We start from the raw sequence: 11,289 nt of genomic DNA, 5'->3' as shown, positions 1-11,289 counted from the left end.
TACGTTCTTGTGTGACACAGAGTGTTGGACTGGATGGGCCATTGGCCTGATCCAACAGGGCTTCTCTTATGTTCTTATGTGACACAGAGTGTTGGACTGGATGGGCCATTGGCCTGATCTAACACGGCTTCTCTTGTGTTCTTATGTGACACAGAGTGTTGGACTTGATGGGCCATTGGCCTGATCCAACAGGGCTTCTCTTATATTCTTATGTGACACAGAGTGTTGGACTGGATGGGCCATTGGCCTGATCTAACATGGCTTCTCTTACGTTCTTGTGTGACACAGAGTGTTGGACTGGATGGGCCATTGGCCTGATCCAACAGGGCTTCTCTTATGTTCTTATGTGACACAGAGTGTTGGACTGGAGGGGCCATTGGCCTGTTCCAACATGGCTTCTCTTATGTTCTTCTGTGACACAGAGTGTTGGACTGGAGGGGGCATTGGCCTGATTCAACAGGGCTTCTCTTATGTTCTTATGTGACACAGAGTGTTGGACTGGATGGGCCATTGGCCTGATCTAACATGGCTTCTCTTATGTTCTTATGTGACACAGAGTGTTGGACTGGATGGGCCATTGGCCTGATCTAACACGGCTTCTCTTGTGTTCTTCTGTGACACAGAGTGTTGGACTGGATGGGCCATTGGCCTGATTCAACAGGGCTTCTCTTATGTTCTTCTGTGACACAGAGTGTTGGACTGGAGGGGGCATTGGCCTGATTCAACAGGGCTTCTCTTATGTTCTTATGTGACAGAGTGTTGAACTGGATGGGCCATTGGCCTGATCCAACATGGCTTCTCTTATGTTCTTAATGGCCCATAAGGGGGTGCCATTTTTTAAATTTTGCCCCCCATCAAAAAACATGTAGATCCAGTCCTGCCCCCAGTCTGGGCCCACTGATTTCAGATTTCTGCCTGGGGTTGCACTGTATGGCTGCAGTGGCAGGGCTAACTTTCAGGGGAGAGGGGTGGAGGGATGCTTGCAACCCCATTTTCTAGTGGTTGTTCCCCAGCAAAGCCAACTTCTTGGTTCAGAGTCAGACCAGGGTGAAGAAATAATGGGAATGAAGCATGTCTGTGTTCACGGGGAGGAGGCAGATTTGTAGGGGGCGGATTTCCCCTTCAGGATGCCCAGCAGGCATTGATGCGGGTCTTCATGTGCCAAGGGCTGAGCATCTCTCCAGCCGGCCCCCGTGGAAATCACTCCCTCTGAATGCTGCTTTTTAAGCACAGAATTTGACCATTTCCGTATGTGCAGTTTCATGTATTTGGCCATAAGGTTGCCATCTCCAGGTTGGGAAATTCTTGGAAAATTTTTTTGGGGGAGCCTGGGGCGGGGCCTCAGGGGGGCTCAAGGCCGTGCAGTCCACCCTCCAAAGCAGCTGTTTTCTCGGGGGGGGGGGGACTGATTTTGGTAATCTGGAGTTCAGTTGAAATGTTGGGAGATCTTCAGGCTTCATCTGGAGGTTGGCAACCCTAGCACATACGATGGCCCTGTGTTTGTTCTTTTTTTTCATCTGCTTTAAAAATTGATCTAATGCTCTTGTTTGTGTCGAAGGCATCCGTTTAAGTCTGCACTTTACCTGCCTTTTAATACAGAATGTGACTGCTGAGTGTTCACTGGATCCAAGCTTTATGTCCCACAATCCCCAGAGCTCTTTATGATGTCCCCTGATGGGACCGCTCTTTTGGGTTGCCACAAGACCAGGGCAGGCCAAGGGGTGCTGGCAAGCTGGCCCCATATCCTCATGAGCCTGTTGGCTACCTGTAGGTGGCAGCCCTGAGGGGATAGCAGGTGTCTCCAGAGTGGATGGCCAGGCAGCTGGGTGCCTGAATTCCACTGGCACCCAGCTCATTGCCCCCCTCCCCTCAAAGCAGTTATTTGGGTGATAGTGGCTCAGCCCTTTCTCATAATCCCGTTTAGACAAGAAGCCAAGCTAAGCATGCTGATTGGCATGAAGAAGGTCCCAGGTTCTATCCCTGGCATCTCCAAGCAAATGCTGGTGGTGGTGGCGGGGGGAGGGGAGGGGAAGGTGATGTGCAAGACCTCTGCCTGAGACCCTGGAGACCTGCAGATCATACTGGTTTTGATGGACTGATGGTCTGCTTCAGCACAAGTGTCACGTTCTCAGGGTGCAGGCAGGCAGGAGTCCAAAGCCAGTCCAAGGTCAAAGTCCAAGAAGTCCAGCAGGAGCCAAGTCACAAATGCAGAATCACAAATCGGAATCAGAAGTCAATGTCTAGAAGCCAAAAGGTCAGGGTGCCAAGGAAATCAAACAGGTCAGGATCAGGAAGGAGCGTGGATGCAAGCCAGAGAATAGACTTGTTGCTTCCACAAGGTTACCAGGTCCTGGGTGGGAGCTATATGGGAGTCTCAATCAGCCTGCTCCCTGGGTGGCAGTGACTCTGCTAGAACTCAGGGCTGAGAGATCTGAAGCATCGGCGTGCCTCATGTCTTTGCTCTGAAAGTTCTTTCCGGAGCCTGCTTCGAACTCTTGAGATGGGAGGAGGAGAACTTGGAGGAGATTGATTGTCAACAGCTGACACTGGTGCCTGGAGAGTGATTGATGGGCCAGCTTCTGTTTGTTCAGCTGAGGAACTGGCTGGCAACTCTTCCAGGTCTGTTAACCCTTCCAGCTCCTCCTCGTCAGGGCTCATGACAACAAGGCAGCTACACATTTTCAGGTATTAAGGCTGCTTCCAAAGAGCCATTTTCATATTTGGACCCTACTCAGGCAACAAAGTTTATTTAATTCGTTTATTTATTTCATTTACACCCCACCTTTCTCGTCATTCATTCTCACAACATCGTTCATTTTATTCTCACAACAACCCTGTGAGGTAGGCTAGGCTGAGAGAATGTGACTGGCCCAAGGTCGCCCAGTGACCTTCCATGGCAGAGTGAGGATTCGAACCTGGGTCTGCCAGATGCTAATTCAACACTCCAACTACTACAGCATGCTGGCTTTCTTGAGATCCCTCTTAATAAGCAAAGTTTAGTTTTTTCTTACAGCACTTTTCCCCCCTCGCTAACTGCATAAGCCCCGGAGGCTGTTAAATATGAGGAAAGAGCTTTGCTTCCAAGTAAAGAGTGAAGTCTTTTTATTGGGCTCTTCTGCATCTAAAGTTCACTTTCAGACCTCCAACCCCTCCAGGTGGGACCTGAAGATCTCCTGGAGTTTCAACTGATCTGCAGATGGTGGAGATCTGTTTACCTGGAGAAAATGGCTGCTCTGGAGGGTGGAGTCTATGATATTGTATCCTGCTGAGATCCCTCCCCAAATACTGCCCCCCCAGCCTCCCTCCCATCGTCTCCAGGAGACAGTCTCAAGAGAAGGCCCAAGAGGGGTTTCCACTCGTCCTGAGTTCAGTCAGACAAAGGCTGTCAGAGTGACTGAGCGCCTGATCCCACACCAATCTGTTTGCATTCCGCCACAAATAAGGAAACAGCTTTATCTCCTCGAGCTGCACCCAATTTGGAGATGTTGTGAGCTGACAGGCATCTTGATTAAAATGACCCCGGGCTAACCATTCTTTCTCGACAACTCGCCGATCAAAGCAGTCTTGGCCTTCCGGCGCTCAGTCTCTTCCCCACGTCTCTGGGAGAAAGGGAAGACCCGCTCCTTTATGTCCCCAGCGACACATTTTCCTTCGGCCTTCCGAAGATGTGCAGAGAAATCCCCATTTGTGCCTGCTGGAAAGAGGCAGTGGAAATAATGGATGACTCCACTGGAGGCCTGTAACAAGAAGCAAGGCTCTGCACATGTTCTGCCAGTGCCCCAGATCATCCTGCTGCTTCCCTTCCCTTGGCAAATGAACGGCTGTCTTTTCCTGCTCCCCTTCACTCCAGCCGTTGTGGGGGCTGCGGTTGTTTTTGAAAAACTGGCCTGAATAAGATCTGATGAATAGTGGATTCTAGGCATTGATGTCATAGAATCAGAGAATCATGGAGTGGGAAGGGACCTCTAGGGTCATCTAGTCCAACCCCCTGCACAATGCAGGAAACTCACAAACACCTCCCCCTAAAGTCACAGGATCTTCATTGCTGTCAGGTGGCCATCTAGCCTCTGTTTAAAAACCTCCAAGGAAGGAGAGCCCACCACCTCCCGAGGAAGCCTCTTCCACTGAGGAATCGCTCTAACGGTCAGGAAGTTCTTCCTAATGTTGAGCCGGAAACTCTTTCGATTTAATTTCAACCCATTGGTTCTGGTCCTACCGTCTGGGGCCACAGAAAACAATTCCACACCATCCTCTATATGACAGCCCTTCAAGTACTTAGAATCCTAGAATCCTAGAGTTGGACTAGATGACCCTGGAGGTCTATTCCAACTCTATGATTCTATGAGGGAGAATTTCCTGTCTGTTAGAGCAGTTCCTCAGTGGAGCAGGCGTCCTCGGGAGGTGGTGGGCTCTCCTTCCTTGGAGGTTTTTAAACAGAGGCTAGATGGCCACCTGACAGCAATGAAGATCCTGTGAATTTAGGGGGAGGTGTTTGTGAGTTTCCTGCATTGTGCAGGGGGTTGGACTAGATGACCCTGGAGGTCCCTTCCAACTCTATGATTCTATGAGGGAGAACTTCCTGTCTGTTAGAGCGGTTCCTCAGTGGAGCAGGCGTCCTCGGGAGGTGGTTGCAAGAAACTCACAAACACCTCCCCCTAAGTTCACAGGATCTTCATTGCTGTCAGGTGGCCATCTAGCCTCTGTTTAGCCTCTCCTCTAAGGAAGGAGAGCCCACCAGCTCCTGAGGAAGCCTGTTCCACTGAGGAAACACTCTAACGGTCAGGAAGTTCTTCCTAATGTTGAGCTGGAAACTTTTCTGATTTAATTTCAACCCATTGGTTCTGGTCCTACCTTCCGGGGCCACAGAAAACAATGCCACACCATCCTCTACATGACAGCCCTTCAAGTACTTGAAGATGGTGATCCTATCACCTCTCAGCCGCCTCCTCTCCATGCTAAACATCCCCAGCTCCTTCAACCTTTCCTCATAGGACTTGGTCTCCAGACCCTTCACTATCTTCGTCGCCCTCTTCTGGACCCGTTCCAGCTTGTCTATATCCTCCTTAAAATGTGGTGCCCAAAACTGAACACAATACTCCCGGTGAGGTCTTACCAGAGCAGAGTAAAGCGAAGGATAAGTGATAACAAGCTCTTTATTAGGTACAGCACAGTGGGTGGCTGGACTACAAAGCTCAGGACTAGGCCAATGGGGCCAAACTTGTATACATCCCTGGGTTCCTGTGCAAGCACATTATTGGGTAATTCAAACCAGCGGGGGCTTGTGACTGGGCGGCGGAGATTTGGATCCTGCAGCCCGTTGTTCCCAAGTCCCCAAGCTCCGTCCATATGGCTCCAATGAGTCAGGCAGGAACACCCAAAGTCTTCACTTGAGTCCACATACATAACAAGAACCCTCTCTGTGGCTCAGCTCAGCTGGGCTTGAACGCAGGGTTGTGTTATGTACTGAAACTGGAACTTGGCTTTAAGCTCAACCAGGGACTTGGCTGAGCTTGAGTCCCCTTCACAAGAGCCGCCTGGATTCCGGGAGGAGGTCAGTCAGGGGTCTTTAGGCCAGCTGTGTACCTATAGTGGTGTGTGATGGGTTTTGGGGTGGGGTTATTTGCATGCATATCGTAGTTCAGTTTTCCTATCATTATGCCGTGATCACTGAATAAAGAGCCGAATTCACCATCTCCTGAGCTGGTACTCATGCGTCGAACCCAGTACTTTACAGCAGGGGTCCCCAACCCCCGGGCCAGGGACCGGTCCCGGGCCGTGGCCTGTTTGAAACGGGCCGCACAGCCTCCCCCCGCAAGCAGCCTCGCTGCCCCCCTCCACCGTGGCACCTCCTCTTCCCCCCGTTTTCACCATTTTAAGGCCGGGGAAGGGAAGGAGGCAAGGACAGCGTCGCTCACTGCTGCAGCAGCAGTTTTCCCGCCCATCAGCTGATTGGTGGGGGGGTGGGGTCGGCCTGGGAGGTGCTTCACGGCCCTTTCCCCGGCTTGAAGATGGGTGGGGGAGGAGGAGGAGGCGAGGCTGCGCAGGGGATGAAGGAGGGAGGAGGAACATAAGAACATAAGAGAAGCCATGTTGGATCAATGGCCAATGGCCCATCCAGTCCAACACTCTGTGTCAAACAGTGGCCAATATATGTCACACTCACACATATATACATACATACATATTCACACACACACATATATATATACACACACTGTGGCTAATAGCCACTGATGGACCTCTGCTCCATATTTTTATCCAATCCCCTCTTGAAGCTGGCTATGCTTGTAGCCGCCACCACCTCCTGTGGCAGTGAATTCCACATGTTAATCACCCTTTGGGTGAAGAAGGACTTCCTTTTATCCGTTTTAACCTGACTGCTCAGCAATTAAATTGAATTCCCACGAGTTCTTGTATTGTGAGAAAGGGAGAAGAGTACTTCTTTCTCTACTTTCTCCATCCCATGCATAATCTTGTAATCCTCTAACATGTCACCCCTCAGTCGACGTTTCTCCAAGCTAAAGAGCCCCAAGCGTTTTAACCTTTCTTCGTAGGAAAAGTGTTCCAACCCTTTAATCATTCTAGTTGCCCTTTTCTGCACTTTTTCCAAAGCTATAATATCCTTCTTGAGGTGCAGTGACCAGAATTGCACACAGTACTCCAAATGAGACCGCACCATCGATTTATACAGGGGCATTATGATACTGGCTGATTTGTTTTCAATTCCCTTCCTAATAATTCCCAGCATGGCGTTGGCCTTTTTTTATTGCAATCGCACACTGACTTGGCATTTTCAGTGAGGAAACACCACGGCGGGGGGGGGGGGGGGGAGGGAGGCCGAATTGGGTGCCCCCACCCTGCCGGCCCTGGGGCCAGTCCCCGGGGTCAGAAAGGTTGGGGACCACTGCTTTACAGATTGGCGGGTCTTTTGCCATTACAGCTGTTCCCTCGACAACAGAGATCGGCTCCCCTGGAGAAAATGGCTGCCTTGGAGAATGGACTGAAGCCCACAGAGGTCCTGCCCCACCCTCCCCAGACTCCACCCCCCACATCTCCAGGGATTCCCCAACCCAGAACAGGCAACCCTGTTTGAAGGAGGTGACAGGATACTGATGTGTAACACATTGACTGCTTTTATAGTGGGTTGCCAACCTCCAGGTGGGGCCTGGAGATTTCCTGGCACTTCAACTGATCTGCAGATGGCAGAGAGATCTGTTTACCTGGTTAAAATGGCTGCTCTGGAGGGTAGAGTCTATGATCTTGTATCGTGCTGTGGACCCTCCCCTCTCCAAAAACTGCCCTCCCCAGCCTCCCACCCAAATCTCCAGAAATTTCCCAACCCAGAGTTGGAAACCATGCTTTGAATGCCCCACCCCCCTTAAAAAGAAACCTCTGCAGCTAGGAGACAAGCACACCTCTGTCTTTCATGTGGCGAAACATTCCCAGATGGGATCTGTGGCCAGCAGCCTGAAGCGACTGAAGGCTCATTCAGCTGCAAGGGCAGACCCTGAGATCGGGGCAGTTTGTGGTGGAAGGAAGTGAACAGCCCGCAGACAATAGGGTTGCCAGTCTCCAGGTGATGGCGGGAGATCTCCAGGGATTACAACCAACACTTCCTCTAAGCTGTGGAGTTTTGTGAGCAAAAATTCTACTTTGTGAGCTACTGGCATTAAAGTTGCGAGCTGCTGCTGCACAAATTAGCTTGCTCTGGGGCCATTTTCCCTGAGCTGGAGGCAAAAACCTGTGAGCTAGCTCACACTAACTCAACTTAGAGGGAACGCTGGTTACAACTGATCTCCAGGGTGACAGAGATCAGCCCCCCCTGGAGAAAATGTCCACTTTGGAAGGTGGATGCTATGGCACTAAATACCCCACTGAAGTCCCTCCCCCCCGCCAAGCCCTCCCCTCCCCAGTCTCCTTTCCCCAAATCTCCAGGTCATTCCAAGCCCAGAGCCGGCAACCCCAATAGAAGAACTGGCCGGCTGCTTGCTCTCCCTCTCTAGGGTAGTCTGTTTCAAATGCAGAGGGTCAAACGACATGTTGTTTCGGTGGTTAGTGAATAGTTCCTCCCTAACATCAGGTACCCGGAAGACAAATCAGTGCGTCCTAGATCAAGTCAAGCCTGAACTCTCCCTAGAAGCTAAAATGACCAGACTTTAGCCCCGTTATGAGAAGACAAGGGTCCCTGGGAAAGACAACCATGCTAGAAAAAAGTGGAAGGCAGCAGACTGAACATGAGGCGGATTGCCTCAGTCAAGGAAGCCACAGTCTTCAATTTGCAAGACCCCCAAACTCTTGCCAGTCTCGACTCTTGAAGGTGCTCCTGGGCTCAGATCTAGCTACTGCAGACCAAGATGGCCACCCTCTGAAACCGTCTTTGTACTGTAAGATTCCACGCTGTGTCACTTTAGAGATGTTCTCGTCCTTGGTGTAAACTGATCTTACTGCTTTATTGGTCCCAATGAATAAGCAACACTGGATAGGGGATGTTCCAGGTCCCAGTGCTAGGCTTAAGGTCCATTCAGATCAATAGCACACCACTGGGCATTCCTAGGCAATGACTTTCCCCTCTCCTTCATATTAACTTGCATTCCGCACAGGCTAAATTCCTTGTTCAATGTCATTTGACTACACAGATCAAGAACTTGCGTTTTGAATTTGATAGAGCTCTTTACAACATAATTACTTCCCCTGGAGGGCTTACTTATTAATTTTAATTATGTATCTTTTAATTATGTACTGAAGTCACCACGCAGGCAAATTCTGCCACTTCTATGCATTGCAAAACAACCCAAGGCGTTCTAATGGTTTTGCGAGAAGGCCCCGTCTCAGCCTGCCATTGAAGCCAACTCATCCATCCTTTTATAGCCAGATGAAAAGGCGGAGGATAAATCACAGTGCAAGAGTCTATTGACTTCAACTGACTTAGAGGGGGACAACTCTGGTTAGAATGGCACTGTCTGTTCCACCTGGGGTTGCCAAGTCTGTGTTGGGAAATACCTGGAGACTTTGGGGGTAGATCCTGAAAAGGGTGGGGCTTGGGGAGGGGAGGGGACACCGCATGGGACAATGCCGTAAAGTCTACTTCTTAAAGCGGCCGATTTTCTCCAGGGGAGCTGATCTCAGCCAGCTGGAGGTTAGTTGGAGACTGGCAACCTTGGTTCCACCAGCCAAAGCCTACGCCCCTTTAAAAAATTGCTTAATCAAGCTAAGCATTTGGAATATATGAAGATGCCTTCAAGTGTATCAGCCCTTTGGTTCATCAAGGTCCATCTTGTCCGACTGGCAGCATCTCTCCAGGGTCTTGGACAGAGAAAGGTCTTTCACATCACCTCCAGCCCAATTAATTTGACTGGAGAGCCCAGGGCCTGAACCTGAGAACTTCTGCCTGCCAAGCAGAGGCCCTGCCACCAAGCCACAACCCAAAGGACTGTACAGAGTGCTTCAGATACATTGTAATTTTTACCTGTAAAGTAGGTAGGCATCACTATGGGGAACGGGGTGGGGTGGTGGGGAGAGTTAAAAGAGTACCTTTCCTGAGGCCCTAAATTCACTATTGCACCCTTCTTAAATCTTCGTTCGCGAAGCCAAGCCGAGAGAGAGAGAGAGAGAGCGAGAGAGAGAGAAATTCACTGCAGAAATAAATTAGAAACAGACTGCTCGAATCATAGCTTAGTGCTAAGCAACACCACTCTTAAGAGCCCCGTGGTGCAGAGTAGTAAGCTGCAGTACTGCAGTCCAGGCTCTGCTCATGACCTGAATAGTATGTGCAAAAAGGATCTAGGGGGTCTTAGTGGATCATACGCTAAACATGAGTCAACAGGATGATGCGGTGGCTAAAAAGGCAAATGCAATTTTGGGCTGCATCAACAGAAGTCTAGTGTCCAGATCACATGAAGTGATGGTATCGCTTTACTCTGCTCTGGTAAGACGTCACCTGGAGTATTGTGTTCAGTTTTGGGCACCGCATTTTAAGAAGGATATAGACAAGCTGGAACAGGTCCAGAGGAGGGTGATGAAGATGGTGAGGGGTCTGGAGACTGTCCTATGAGGAAAGGTTGAAGGAGCTGGGGATGTTTAGCCTGGAGAGAGGTGGCTGAGAGGTGATAGGATCACCATCTTCAAGTACTTGAAGGGCTGTCATATAGAGGAAGGTGTGGAGTTGTTTTTTGTGGCCCCAGAAGGTAGGACCAGAACTAATGGGTTGAATTAAATCAAAAGAGTTTCCGACTCAACATTAGGAAGAATTTCCTGACCGTTAGAGCGATTCCTCAGTGGAACAGGCTTCCTCCTCGGGAGGTGGTGGGCTCTCCTTCCTTGGAGGTTTTTAAACAGAGGCTAGATGGCCATCTGACAGCCATGAAGATCCTGTGAATTTAGGGGGAGGCGTTTGTGAGTTTCCTGCATTGTGCAGGGGGTCGGACTAGATGACCCTGGAGGTCCTTTCCAACTCTAGGAATCTATGATTCTATTAGTGGTTTGGGCGTGCATCTCTCTCATCACCCTCTGGAACCAGTAGTTGACTCTTGGTCCTGGCTTGCGTTGGGGCTCCCCCCACAGCACTCATTTCACTTTTGGAGTCACTGCTGGATCCCCAGGCTCAATGCTCCTAGAAGGCACATGATAGATGAGAGTGCCACGCTTTGGGGGTCCGCGATGGCCACGTGTCCTAGCTTCAACTAGACTTTGGTTCTTTATGGGTAGCTACAAGCTGGGCCAGTGGCTCTCTTGTCTCTTTTGACTCCTCTGCCGGCCTCTCAGGTGGGTCAGTTTGAGTGCCCCATCCCATGTTGCCTTCATTGTGTCACATTGCAGTGGATGGTGTTTTGTTTCCTTTTTTGTGCCCTTCTCCCCTTCCTGGCCTCCTCACTTCAATAGCTCCCCAACCTGCTCCTGCATGGAAAAGAAAACTGCAGGCCAAAATAGTGCTCATTCCAGTCTTTGCTCACTCAGCCATGAATTACACCTCACAAGGCTTAAAGCACTGTTTACTACAGAATTGCTGAAATGGGGAGTGCTGGACACCTAAAACACAAACAAGATAGCACTAAATTGCCTGCGGGAAAGAAGGCCTGGAACATCTCTCTCTTCAGTAGCAGAATGCGCTTCCTTACAGACTCGGGCATGGGGGGAGGCTAGGCTTGCCAATCCCCAGGTCCCAGCGGGGATTCTTCCGCTTTCCCAGGCTCCTTCCCACCTGCAGTCAGCTGGCCAAAAGGGGGGAAGCCCCGCCCCCAGAGGACCATGTGCCTTTCCACCTCAGGAGGCTTCAGTCTCCGATTGAAAGGC

This window comes from Heteronotia binoei, chromosome 3 (assembly GCF_032191835.1).
Source record: "Heteronotia binoei isolate CCM8104 ecotype False Entrance Well chromosome 3, APGP_CSIRO_Hbin_v1, whole genome shotgun sequence".
Lineage (NCBI taxonomy): Eukaryota > Metazoa > Chordata > Lepidosauria > Squamata > Gekkonidae > Heteronotia > Heteronotia binoei.
This window is presented reverse-complemented; position numbering follows the sequence as displayed.